Genomic DNA, 13,893 nt, shown 5'->3' with positions numbered 1-13,893 from the left:
CAAGAGTGTGTGTGTGTGTTGGGGGGGGGGGGGCTGGGGTTGAATTGATCTACAGACGCATAAACTCAAACTCGATCACACCATGGAGGTTATTTTCATGAGGAAGATGAACTTAGGAAAAATGTTTTACATGGTCCCTGTGACAGTTTGTATCTGTGTGTGTGTGTGTGTGTGTGTGTGTGTGTGTGTGTGTGTGTGCGTGCGTGCGTGTTAACCTTTCAGTTCACATGCTTAACTGAAGTGTCAATATGCGTCGTATTTGAAGCACCGGTATGAGGCGCATTTGAGCAGGCAGAAATCGTAAAATATAGACGTCTTGGAATGCAGAATGTGTGTGTGTGTGTGTGTGTGTGTGTGTGTGTGTGTGTGTGTGTGTGTGTATGTGTGATAGAGCTGTCAGACGGTGACCTGCAACCCGAAAGCCCGATGTGCATTCTCAGCAGAACAGAGAGAGAGACAGACAGATATAGGCCAGGATAGATAGAGAGAAAGAGAGAGAGAGAGAGAGAGAGTGATGCCAGAACTAGCCGAGTCTGCAGAACGCTAACACAGAGAGTTTACACACGCTGGGTCTCGGGGCATAAGGCGCTAAATCACACACACACACACACACACACACACACACACACACACACACACAGGTTCATCCATAAAGCCACAACGGAGGCAGCAGCTCGTCTTTTACCTCTCAGTCTCATCAACATTTCTCTCTGCCTCATTTCCCGTGATAAAACCCCCGTTAGAACTGTGAGTGGCCAGACAGCGGGACAGCATGTAAATGTAGCCATGAAAATGAAAATGGGCTGGGTATTTGACAGCCCTCAGAAGAGTCAAGGTATCCCACTGCAGGGAGATACTGTACTGCTTTCCCCCCAAAAGTCACCGGACAGTTTTCCTGAGATGGTCAAACATGCTGTACCACATCACACAAACAACAGAGGCCTTTGCATTGTTATTGTTTTTGTCTTGGAACACCACAATTGAAAAAGGCCTGGACGTCACCTTCAACCTGTTAAGATATTGAAATACACAGGATTCGAAACAGTAAATAATCACGTCTCTTGGCATGACATCCCCATCTGACCAATCACCAGCTGCGCAGAGCTTAAAGGAGTGAGCTCCGATCTCCTCCCCCCTGAAACCGGTAACAGTGGTGCTTTTTTACAGCAGCATATGGCGCCCCGCCAACTGGGAAATGTAAAATCATGCACCCGGCTAGCTCATTAAGTCTCGGCTCCCGCAGGTGTGCTGTAAAGTTACTGCTGATTGGTCAGGAGTTGTCTCTACACAACAGGAGCCATAGATGAACCCTTTCTATAGTTTCCCTGAAGGATATCAGGGTCACCATTCCTCAGTCATATGAAAAATTAAAGAAATATCTTTACCATGAGACGTACTGTACGGGCAGGTAAAATCAGCTTCTAAAATATGAAAACTGTCCAATACACAACATAAAACACTTCTGAACATAACATATTCCTATGAGATCATGATGCAACGTGCACAACATATACAAGGGTTGTGTATCTGTCTGCGCTTTTGTCTTATTGACAGAAAACGTTACATTTTATTATATTCTCATTAAAATGGCTTATCGTCATTGTCCAAAACAAACTCCATAAACCCCAGCGCCCAGAGACCCTTCTACATATTATATATGCAACCAGTTGACAGGTAATCCACCTCCACATCCGACATCTCGTAACAAATACCCAGAGACATCTTATTTCCCCTGACCCTCTGACCCCTCCCCTGACCTCCCATCTGACCAATGAGAGAAGGATGAGGCAAGAGGACAGGTTTACGGCCCCGCCCAGCCTGTTTATGGTCATCACATGATGATATCACCAAGTTTATTTAGACCCATCTCACACCCCAGCGTCACTCAGGGAAATGGGGGGAGGGAATTAAATGTGACACCCGGCCTTAAATCCTGCTGTTCATTAAGGTTTGAGGAAGGGGAGTTGAGGGGGAAGAGGAGAGAGGGGGAGGGGGAGGGGAGGTGGAGATGGAAGGTGGATAAACTAATTCCCCAGCCAGGACACTCATGTGTTGAATGCTGTATCTTCCCATAACGTCTATTTGGAAACGACAGACGCAAAGCATGAGAGGAAAACACTCCAATAGCTCTGATAAGAGTATCAAATGAACACAGCCAGCAAATGAGAACCCATATTTACACATTAAACCCTGCCAACTCCCTGGCAACGTGAATCGGGCGGGGGGGGGGGCAAGTGGGGAGAGGTGGGGGAGCAGTATGAAAAAAGTTGAAGTTTTGTTGACAGGGATGGAACTTGTACTGCTCCTGGTGCTATTACACCTGTCAAAAGGAGAGCAGTTTTTTTTTTTTTACATCCAGATACACATACTGTATACTAAATCTATCCTGTGAAACCAGTAGTACATTACAAGACATGGTACTGACATGCTTACAGTTACAGCATAAGATGCATTGCATCAGCAGGATGCATCACTGGTAAAACGTACAAACCCCTGAGCTAAAAGTTGTACAGAAACAAATGCCCTTGGTTCACTTTGAGAAGGGTACCGTTGAAGTGCTCAATTACCAAACAGTAAAGTTTTAATGCTTCCCTGTTCTGCGATATAACAGTAAGCCCCGGCTCGTTAATGTGCTTCAGCTTAAGCAGTAGGGATCCATCTCCAGGAGAAACTGACCTCATATTCTTTTATTTCTCTGTCAAACTCATTCTCCAGCCAGGATACTACTGAGTTGAATCTTCCCATGCAACGTCTATTTGGAAACGAGCGAGGTAAAGGATGGGGGCGCATGAGAGGAAAACCCTCCAATTGCTCTGATAAGAGTATCAAATGAACACGGCCAGAAAATGAGAACCCATATTTACACATTAAACACAGTTGGCAACATGAATCACTTGGAAATGGATTTTGTGGGAGAAAGCACTCATTTAACAATTCATCATGTTTGTATGTTTGACACCAAATAGAGCAAACAAACCAAACCATCCAGCGACAGCGCAGGGCGAGAGGTAACGTTTTCGATGGTGTGTGTGCATGCGTTTGTTTGTCTGTTAGCAGGACTATACAAAAACTACTGGAACGATTCTTACGAAACTCGGTAGAAGGGTGTAGCATGGTTAGAACTTAGAACCCCTACATTTTTGGAGCGTATCCGAAACACCGGGCGGGTCCACGAAACGCTCAAACACGGGTCCGGGGTGGGCCGGTGGGACTCGGGCTTTTGGCAGCGTGTGCCTGTGCCTGCAATGCCTGCGTCACGGCGTTGTCGAGGGCGCTCATCTTGGCCAGGTTTGTTGGCTGTACTCCTGCTGGGTCTCACGATGCCTGCATTCTCCACCACTTGTGGGACACCGGGAGTGAGACCTGAGTACAGCAGAGAGGGAGATCCAGTCAGCGGGCAGTTTAGCACCTTGGCGCGTTTATTTGAGTCACAAAAAGGGGGAAAAGACAGCAACCAAAGATTCGGGTCAGTCGGGCTGACTCCTGTCCGCAGTGGATCGCTCAGCGGGGCTGCGGGGATCCGGGGCTCTGCTCCGGGCGTCAGTACTGCAGCCAGCAGAGAAAAAGACAACAATATAAGTTAGGTTATTCTTTGACAGAGCATTCAGGCAGCGTTTGCACATACACTCCTACTCACTTGACGTCCATTGACTCCCTGGGGTTTTATGGAGACCCAGCTCGTCAGTTGAGTGGCTCCAGCCAGTGTTCCTCCAGGGAGAGGGCAAATGAGCAGATTGTCTGCAGCTGAGGGGCAGGGTTGCCATGGCGATGGTGAATGGCCTGTAGACCCCATTAACCACCTGGCCACGCTGTCCATGGTGCTGGGTTCCACCTGTGGCCTGGCTGCGCTGTCCAGGGTGTTGAACTGCCCAGCTGGGTTTCCGGGTCTCTGGGGCCAGTCGGACGGCCGTCGCAGCAGCGGTTTGTGTCCCTGTGGCAGCCTCGCGCCCACCCACGGCAGGGAGGGTGCCACACTTTGTGCAACAAGAAAAATATAATATTCATCCACAAACTGCTAATTTGCGCTATTCTACATCGCGCCCACTCTTGCGTGTGTAAAAGCACCTGCAACCCCCCCCCCCCGCTCCGCCACATACACACATATGCACACACTCACACAGAGAACAAAATCTCTTCACTCCCCACCTCTCAGAATATTATACCTGTCCCCCACTGTTCCAACAATCATACCCCAGGCCTCCTATTCTCTCCTCTCCCTCTGCTTCCCTCCTGTTCTACCCTCCCTCTGTTCGCTCACTATGTCCTGCATTTCCTCCCAATTCAAGCCTAAATTCCTAGGGCGGAATGGCCCCGTGAACAGCGTGGGGTGGACAGCACAGCAGGAGGGGTGTGTGTGCGCATGTCTGTGTGTGTGTCGGCGCGAGCGTCCACGTTATCGCCATCTCTTTCCATTTCCTTCACAGAGTGGTGCTGTCAGGCGCCAGCCAAGTTATCAGTCTCAGGCCCCGCCCCCAACTGGGCCACTCAGCGCCGCACGGAGGAGCGGGAAGGAAAGAGGAGAGAGAGGTAAACAAAATGGATGCCGTTCTGTCTACCTTTACGGCGCCGGGCTAATCCCAAGGTGTCTTTGTTCCCTAATCCCATCAGCCACTGCGGTGTTCTGGGTGAGGATAATGGCGCCGTGTGGTGTGTCCAGATGATGCTCAGCACCCTGTGTGAGGACCCGGACACACACACACACACACACACACACACACACACACACACACACACACACACACACACACACACACCCCAGCTCACAGCTTGCTAACACCATTCGACCTTTTAACATTCTACCTGCATCAATAGCGAGAGCCAGAACACTGTAACTTTCTAGGCAGTCAGTCCTTTCTCTCTCTCCATCCCTCTTCACTCTGCGCACCCCAGAATACCCCCCCAGTCCCCATAAAAGAAGTTTTAAACCATCTGGTATTCTCTCTTTCTCCGCCTGTATGTCTCTCTCCCTCTCTCTCTCTGTTAAGGTAACTTTTCCTGCGGGTGAGGCCTCTTGCTTAACAGTGTTGAGGTTATAGTGCTTGTATAAACCTGGTCAGCGCTGCGTCAGTGTGAGCTGAGGTCAGCGCTGCGTAGCCGCACCCTCCACCTGGCCCCGCCTCCTTCTGGCCTCCTCGGTCACAGCCACACGTCTTCCCAAAAACGGCGCTCGTAAAAAATAAAATAAATAAGAAAAACGCAACCCTGGCTCGCCATCTGACGGTAAATCGACGCACGGCCGACAGCGCGTTACCTCACGCCCGGGGGGGGGACGGCTAAGCCACCACATATCTTTCTCTGTCGACAGCGCCGATTAAGGAGCAAGCGGGCGATCTAATTGGCCGTTGTGTTCCGCCGTGATTTACCCAGCCGCCGGGGCGCGGTGGGGGGGCGGCGGCGCGCAGACGGCTGGTCCTGACACCGCGGGCCGGGTCCACTGGCCCAGAGATGCACTTACAGTACAAGCAGACGCGTTAGACGAGTGACAGCAAGATGTCACGGAGCAAGCATATAGGAAGGCTGAACAATTAGCCAGTCATCACGGAGAAGAAGAGGGCTGTACAGGGGGAGAGAGAGAGAGAGAGAGAGAGAGAGAGGGTGAAAGATATGAAACACTAGTTGAGCCATCTCAGCTGGAGCCCTTTCAGCTGGTGTTTCATCTCTCTCTCTCTCTCTCTCTCTCTCTCTCTCTCTCTGTTTTCAGGACAGTAAGCGCTGTTGGAGTGGAGCCTGTTGAGATCTGGAAGAGAGGGAGAAAGAAAGAGATCAGGAACCGTGTCAAGGGCTCTGATCTGGGGCCGCCCCAGTATCACACTAATCAACCAATCAATCAAACTTGATTTATATAGCGCATTTCATACACAAAGGCAACACAATGCCCTTCATAGAAGGAAAGAGGGGGAGAATATACATATATCCTACGCCTAAAACACACAGTCTGAATGACCTGATTCAGCCCAGACAGTAAATAAAGACATTGAATCACATGTCACAAACACACATATACTATGGCTCGCCATCAGCACTTGCAGATGAGGAAATTGTCCATCCAGCAACATCGCTAGTATAGATCCAGACCCCCCCCACACACACACACACACACACACACACACACACATCTATTTAACTCACTCTGCAGGGGTTACATCCAAGGCAACCTGCTCATTACTCCTGAATGAGTGTCGTTAACGAAAGCACACACATGTACACGCGTACACACATACACACACACAGATCCCAATTAATCAGGGCGACACACATATGCACTCCAATTCATCAGGGTGACTTACACACGCAAGCACACACATTCATCAAAGCCAGTCACTTCGGCTCGTTAGGAGTTTAGGGTAGGATGTCTAACATTGGTTGTGGGCAGGGGAGTTGGGGTTAATCTGTCCGTCTATCCATCTGTCTGAGCCTTAAGTCTGTCTGTTTCTCTCTATATATCTGTCAATCCATCCTTCCATCCGTTCATCTCTCTTTCTGTCGAGCCATGTATGGAGTTCGATTGGCCGCAGGCAGTGGGTATAATGGGAGTCTGTTGGGGAGGACATCCTTTATTAGTCTGGCTGGAGAAGAGAAAAGAGGAGCAGAGAGGAGATGAGAAAAGAGAGGAGAGGGGAGGAAAGGAGAGGAGAGGAGAGGGAGAGGGGAGGGAGACGAAAAGGGGAGAAGACGAGAGCCTTTCCGGGTACATACGGACTCTGGGCAATGTTCAAACACACACACTCCGCTACAATCCAATTATTCACCGCAAGATGCTACTCTCAACAAGAGCTCACCCCGCTCAAGAGGTCGCTTCGCCCAAAGGAGTCTCTTAATATTGAAAAACAAGTGGTTCCAGAGTTAACAAGCCATTTATCCCTGGACTTGCCTCCCTCTATGCAGTTAGTGTACTACTCTGGATAAACTGGCCTGAGGCGGCTGCTCCAAACACATGCTACTAGGGACCTGCCTTATATACTGTACACAGAAAAGAGGTAGACAGAGAGAGGGACAGAGCGAGAGAGAGTGGCTAGAGCAGCAGATTGGCTCTCATGAAGCGACTCCATTAAACATTCATTAAGCACCGTTCAAGCAGAGCGGAGTCTCACTGTAACAAACAACACAGTTAAAAAGCCATATGGGGAAATTGGAAGAGGCGGAATAGCAGAGAAAGCGATGCAGTCTATTAGGGAGAGGGAGCTGGGGAAAGTGTTGACCTCCAATCGCATCTCGCTGGCTAATGTGTGGGCAAACTGAAGGACTGTGCAGGCCTTTCTCTCGCTCCCCCTCCCTCTCTCTCTCTCTCTCCCCCTCCCTCTCTCTCTCTCTCTCTCTCAAAATCTGTCTCTCTCCCTCCCTCCCGTCCTCCCTCGAGGAAAGCACACGCCCACCTCTGTGAATACTAAAAGCCTGTTTGTCCTGAATTGCACCCGGATCGATTAGGAAAATATGTACTCTGCATCAATATGAGTTGTACAACTTTAGCTTTCTTAAGTCAAGTCTTTCCTTTCTGTTTTCTACTCCCTCAGCACATTTGCCCAAATGTGAAACATTCAAGGTTAATTTATTTGTGTCGGCCATGGTCTCATTGGCCAGTGATGGATGACATCTCAACTTGGACAAGTCTATTTGTGATGCCTGACCAGGCCAGCAGCAGAACTAACCTCTTGACAGTGCTTGGCGCTGGTGGTTGGCACCACTGATTATATTGTATTATAAATAACCTCATTGGACGCCTGTATTACCAAACGTGTTCACTTATCACTCATCTTCATCCAGCAAACAAGTTAATACACAGGAGTATGCATCCACTAACACGCACACACATACGCACGCGCACACACACACACGCACACACATACGCACGCACGCACACACACATATGGGGTGTGATTCGTGCCAGCGTAACAAACACTCAGTGCTTTCGTCGCCTGCATTGCGTGTATAAAGGTTCTTTGGCGAGCTGATTAATAGGCGTGCATATTCGCACGCGTTACGAGTCACTCGCATTCTCAGAGGGTGACGTGTCAAAAGTGCCGTGCCATTTTTGCGCACATGCATGTAACGTTTGCACGCTCGTGTTAAGTCAGCGGGCACTAGAAGCTGCGAGCGGGGCTCATTTGTCCATATTGAATAAAAATTAATAATATTTATTTGCACTCAATCAAATTCCAGGACCCTCCTTGCGTAATTTTTCCTAGATATGTGTCGTTTTATCTCCACTATCGCTACATTTTCAAATAAGAGCGCGCATCATCAACTAGGGATGCTGAGGATCAGCACCAAAACACGTAGGCTATAATAGTATAAGAATGTATTTTGTATTTTGACATACAGTAGGCTATGGCGCAAAAGGGATTGTGAGTGTAGGCTACACTAATTAGCCTACAATCAACTAGGATGGGCTCCATAGCCTAATGATTATCAATCCCAGCTGTGCGTAATTATGCGTCCTGTGTAGCCTATAAATTGACCTTGCTTTTCATTGTAAAATATTATGCTAGATGTGCTTCAGTTTTAGGAGTCAAACCATGGCATGCCAGCCTTAACACGTGCGGACGTTTAAACGTCTGTTGCGTACGTTGGCATGGCACGTTCCACACGTCACACTATAATATTAGCAAACCACACAAACGTGTGTCTATACGCACGCTTATTCGTTTGATCAAACTATAAGGTGTAGTGTTAGGTGTCAGGTATTTGATGCACATATTAGGAGTGACGTGTCAAAAGTGCAGTGCCAACGTTCAAAACATAGAACACGCGCACACACGCCTTTACGTGTTAACTGCGGGCACTAGAAGCACCGAGTGGTGGTAATTTGAACACAAGTGAATAAAAATGATAATTGTTTGCACTCGATCAAATTCAAGGACCCTCCTTTCATTACTTTTCCTAGATATCAGCGTTTTTATCACATGTTTACATTTCGGCCTTCTGTCTAGACTGCAGTGCTCTTTTCTGTCAGCAGATGTCGCAGGCGGGTGATTTATATTTATATTTGTAGCATAATGTAGGCTATGTGTTATAATTATGTGCAAAATGATGACAATCACCTAAATCAAAAACAATGAAGCACATGTATTGCTATAGTTTGTTACCAAATGTTAGGCTTGTAAGACTCAACTTAATCATTATTAATTCCGCTATTCCTAAATATCAGAAGAGATATCTGTCTCACTCGCTCTCGGAGCAGGTATTGCGCAACACAAAGCAGGTATTGCGCAACATAGCCACGTGCGCCAGGAGACCCGCTCTGAGAGACAGAGAGAATGAGACAGTCTTTTTCTGTGAGGGAGGAAACACGAGCAATATTTTCAATCATGCTTTCCATTGATGAATCACGAATAATGTATATAAACAGTGCAAATAAAAATAAATCGAAATAATAGGCCTATTGTGCCCAAAAAATAGCCAAACGAATTGTAGGCTACATTTGAAAGTGTACAGCCACAGAAGTGGGTCTTCGCTCGCTCCAGCTCATCTTGAGTTGACGGAATATTCCTCCTCCCTAAAGAAAGACCTGTAGGCCTATTGTTTATTTCGATTCATTTTTATTTGCAGTTTTCCATTATTCTATATGTGTTTTTTTGTGGACCAATGTTTGAATAAAATTTGGCTTCAAAACGACATCTGGTAATTTACCTTCATTTGATTCATTTTATTTAGAAATAGATAGCCCTCTATTGACAAGAAACACGTGTATCCGAACATTTGTTTTAAATTGCGAAGAAAGAGTCATTCAGATATTAGGCTTTATTAAAAACAAGTTGCTTAACATGTGCGAATTCCATTTATTGAGAATGCATTACCAATGGGCAAGGACGAGATTAGAACCAGCTATGATTTAAAGGCAACTGACCTGACACGTGCGGCCGCTAACACGTCTGCTGCGCTAGCAAGGCACTGGCACGTTTGACACGTCGCTATGCAATTTCTGCACACATTACAAGACGTACGTACGTAAGTACATCTATGATTTTACCAAACTGTCATGTGTAGTGTTGGTGTCGCATATGTGAGGCGCATCTAACCTGTAGTGTTGCCGTCACGCACACGATGCGCAATTCGTGTAAACAACATGTGCACAGCGTCTGCGTGACAGGTACGTTACAGCTATGAGACGTCTGTCTCTCCATTGTTTGTCAATGGAAATAAAACACGTGCGTTTAGACGTTTGATGTCATCGCGTCTTCTTAAGTAGACGCAAGTCAAGCGTTTCAGAATGGTGTGCTGGCACTAATCACACCCCATACACACACGCACACACACACACACACACACACACACACACACACACACACACACACACACACACATTTTTGGCTTCCACTTGGCCCCTTACATTAGACTGATCCAGCAGCCAAACAGTTATTTTGTAATGGAGGGACTGACTTTGATGGAGTCGATACTGTCTGTCTGTCTGTGTATGTGTGTGTGTGTGTGTGTGTGTGTGTGTGTGTGTGTGTGTGTGTGTGTGTGTGTGTGTGTGTGTGTGCGTGCGTGTGCGCGCGCTTGTGCGTGTCATCTCCTGCCCTCTGAGCTCTAACTAATTAGTTGGGTAACAGGCAGTGATTAGGATTCCTCTCATATCAACCTGGCTGACCTTTCCAGGTTGTCTACCAAAACAACATTTACCCAGTGAAGATTGTGAAGATTGGGAGGAGGTTTTACACAGCTTTGGGGAAATGCTTTGCCGTAAGATCTCTAACCTTATGATTGGGCAAGAAATGAAATCTCCAACTCATACAAATGTGGTCCTACAAGCCATGAGAGCACACATACACCCCTCTGGCTTCATGTCACAGTGCTTGGTCATGGAGTATTGCCAGCCCATAGATTGTAGAGTTGGTTGCTCCAGGGTTTGGAAGTACAGAGTTGATACCAGACAGAGGGCAGCTGGCGTAAGGAGGAGAAATGACACCAAGGTACAGACACCTCTGTCCTCGGGGAGGGGGGGGGGGGGGGGGGGGATTCGCTGGCTGGAAGTCAACGAACACCTCCCTGATTAATTACATTGCTAAGCATCTCCCTCTACTCTCCACACCTCTCCTCTTCTGTCCACACCTCTCCTGTCCTCCTCTCTCCTCCCCTCCCCTCTCATCTCCTTTCCTCTCCTCTTCTCCTCCCCACTTCTCCCCTTCCCTCCCCACTCCTCTCATCTCCTCTGCTCTCCTTTTCTCTCCACTCCTCTCCTTAACTCTCCTCTCCTCTGCTCATCCCTCCTCATCTCTCCTTTCGTTGGGTAATGGCTTTTGATGTACTTCCAGAGAATGCGCGCGCACACACACACACACACACACACACACGCATGCACGCTCTCACACACACACACACACACACACACACACACACACACACACACACACACTCACACACCTCACTTCCTCTCTCTGGCTTCCCTCTCTAATGGGTCTTCAATAGTGGGCTGGTGACAGGTCTGCTAATTCACTCCTGGTGATTGCAGAACCATTCCCATTAAATCAGAGGAGCAGCTGCTGATGTAGAGAGCAGTCGGGACCTTGGTCTGGGTCTGGAGGAGGGGGGGGTTAGGGTCTGGATCTGGAGGAGGGGGGGTTAGGGTCTGGATCTGGAGGAGGGGGGGGTTAGGGTCTGGGTCTGGAGGAGGGGGGGGTTAGGGTCTGGATCTGGAGGAGGGGGGGGTTAGGGTCTGGATCTGGAGGAGGGGGGGGTTAGGGTCTGGATCTGGAGGAGGGGGGGGTTAGGGTCTGGATCTGGAGGAGGGGGGGGTTAGGGTCTGGGTCTGGAGGAGGGGGGGGTTAGGGTCTGGATCTGGAGGAGGGGGGGGTTAGGGTCTGGATCTGGAGGAGGGGGGGGTTAGGGTCTGGGTCTGGAGGAGGGGGGGGTTAGGGTCTGGATCTGGAGGAGGGGGGGGTTAGGGTCTGGGTCTGGAGGAGGGGGGGGTTAGGGTCTGGGTCTGGAGGAGGGGGGGTTAGGGTCTGGATCTGGAGGAGGGGGGGGTTAGGGTCTGGATCTGGAGGAGGGGGGGGTTAGGGTCTGGATCTGGAGGAGGGGGGGGTTAGGGTCTGGATCTGGAGGAGGGGGGGGTTAGGGTCTGGGTCTGGAGGAGGGGGGGGTTAGGGTCTGGGTCTGGAGGAGGGGGGGTTAGGGTCTGGATCTGGAGGAGGGGGGGGTTATGGTCTGGATCTGGAGGAGGGGGGGGTTAGGGTCTGGATCTGGAGGAGGGGGGGGTTATGGTCTGGATCTGGAGGAGGGGGGGGTTAGGGTCTGGGTCTGGAGGAGCGGGGGTTAGGGTCTGGATCTGGAGGAGGGGGGGGTTATGGTCTGGATCTGGAGGAGGGGGGGGTTATGGTCTGGATCTGGAGGAGGGGGGGTTAGGGTCTGGATCTGGAGGAGGGGGGGGTTAGGGTCTGGGTCTGGAGGAGGGGGGGGTTAGGGTCTGGGTCTGGAGGAGGGGGGGGTTAGGGTCTGGATCTGGAGGAGGGGGGGGTTAGGGTCTGGGTCTGGAGGAGGGGGGGGTTAGGGTCTGGATCTGGAGGAGGGGGGGGTTAGGGTCTGGGTCTAAATGCATGGTGCACAAAAGGGGGGTCCTGGGTGAAGGATAGACAGTTAGGTTGGGTCTAGCCTGAGTCTACTGGATCTAGCCTGAGTCTGCTGGGTCTAGCCTGAGTCTGCTGGGTCTAGCCTGAGTCTACTGGGTCTAGCCTGGGTCTACTGGGTCTAGCCTGAGTCTACTAGGTCTAGCCTGAGTCTACTAGGTCTAGCCTGAGTCTACTGGGTCTAGTCTGAGTCTACTAGGTCTAGTCTGGGTCTACTGGGTCTAGCCTGAGTCTGCTGGGTCTAGCCTGGGTCTACTGGGTCTAGCCTGAGTCTGCTGGATCTAGCCTGGGTCTACTGGGTCTAGCCTGAGTCTAATGGGGCTATTAGTCTGGGTCTATTGTATGTATGGCTGTGAGTGCTGGACCCTGAGCCACTTCCTGCAGAGCTCGCTGGACGGATGCTACACCAGAATGTTACGTGTAGCACTGATGCTCATAACACGCACGTCAGTACTGACGATTTGTACGGAGAGAGGCCATGGGTGAGTGGGAAGATGGCAGCGAGGAGAATGAGGCTGGCTGGGCACTGCTACAGACACCGTGAGCTTCTGGCCAGCAAGCTGGTGTTATGGGAGGCATCTTCATGACGCAAGTCGCGAGTACGTCCTACCAAAACATTCATGGACATACTTAAGATGGAGGCGGAAGTGGAGACCACCGATGAGATCGCCAGGTGTATGCAGGACCGGGATAACTGCAGACAAAGATAGGAGGACCGTCTGTGGATGACCCGATGATGATGATTGGGACTAGTCTGGGTCTACTGGGTCTAGTCTGGGTCTACTAGGTCTAGTCTGGGTCTACTAGGTCTAGCCTGGGTCTACTAGGTCTAGTCTGGGTCTACTAGGTCTAGTCTGGGTCTACTAGGTCTAGCCTGTGTCTACTAGGTTTAGTCTGGGTCTACTAGGTCTAGTCTGGGTCTACTAGGTCTAGCCTGGGTCCACTACAGTAGGTCTAGCCTGGGTCTACTAGGTCTAGCCTGGGTCTACTAGGTCTAGTCTGGGTCCACTACAGTAGGTCTAGCCTGGGTCTACTAGGTCTAGCCTGGGTCTACTAGGTCTAGTCTGGGTCTACTAGGTCTAGCCTGTGTCTACTAGGTTTAGTCTGGGTCTACTAGGTCTAGTCTGGGTCTACTAGGTCTAGTCTGGGTCTACTAGGTCTAGCCTGGGTCTACTAGGTCTAGCCTGGGTCTACTAGGTCTAGTCTGGGTCTACTAGGTCTAGCCTGGGTCCACTACAGTAGGTCTAGCCTGGGTCTACTAGGTCTAGCCTGGGTCTACTGGATGTAGCCTGGATCTACTGGAACTAGTCTGGGTCTAGTCTGGGTCAGC

This window comes from Borostomias antarcticus (genome assembly GCF_949987555.1).
Source record: "Borostomias antarcticus genome assembly, chromosome: 14".
Lineage (NCBI taxonomy): Eukaryota > Metazoa > Chordata > Actinopteri > Stomiiformes > Stomiidae > Borostomias > Borostomias antarcticus.
Note: the sequence above shows the minus strand (reverse complement) of the source record.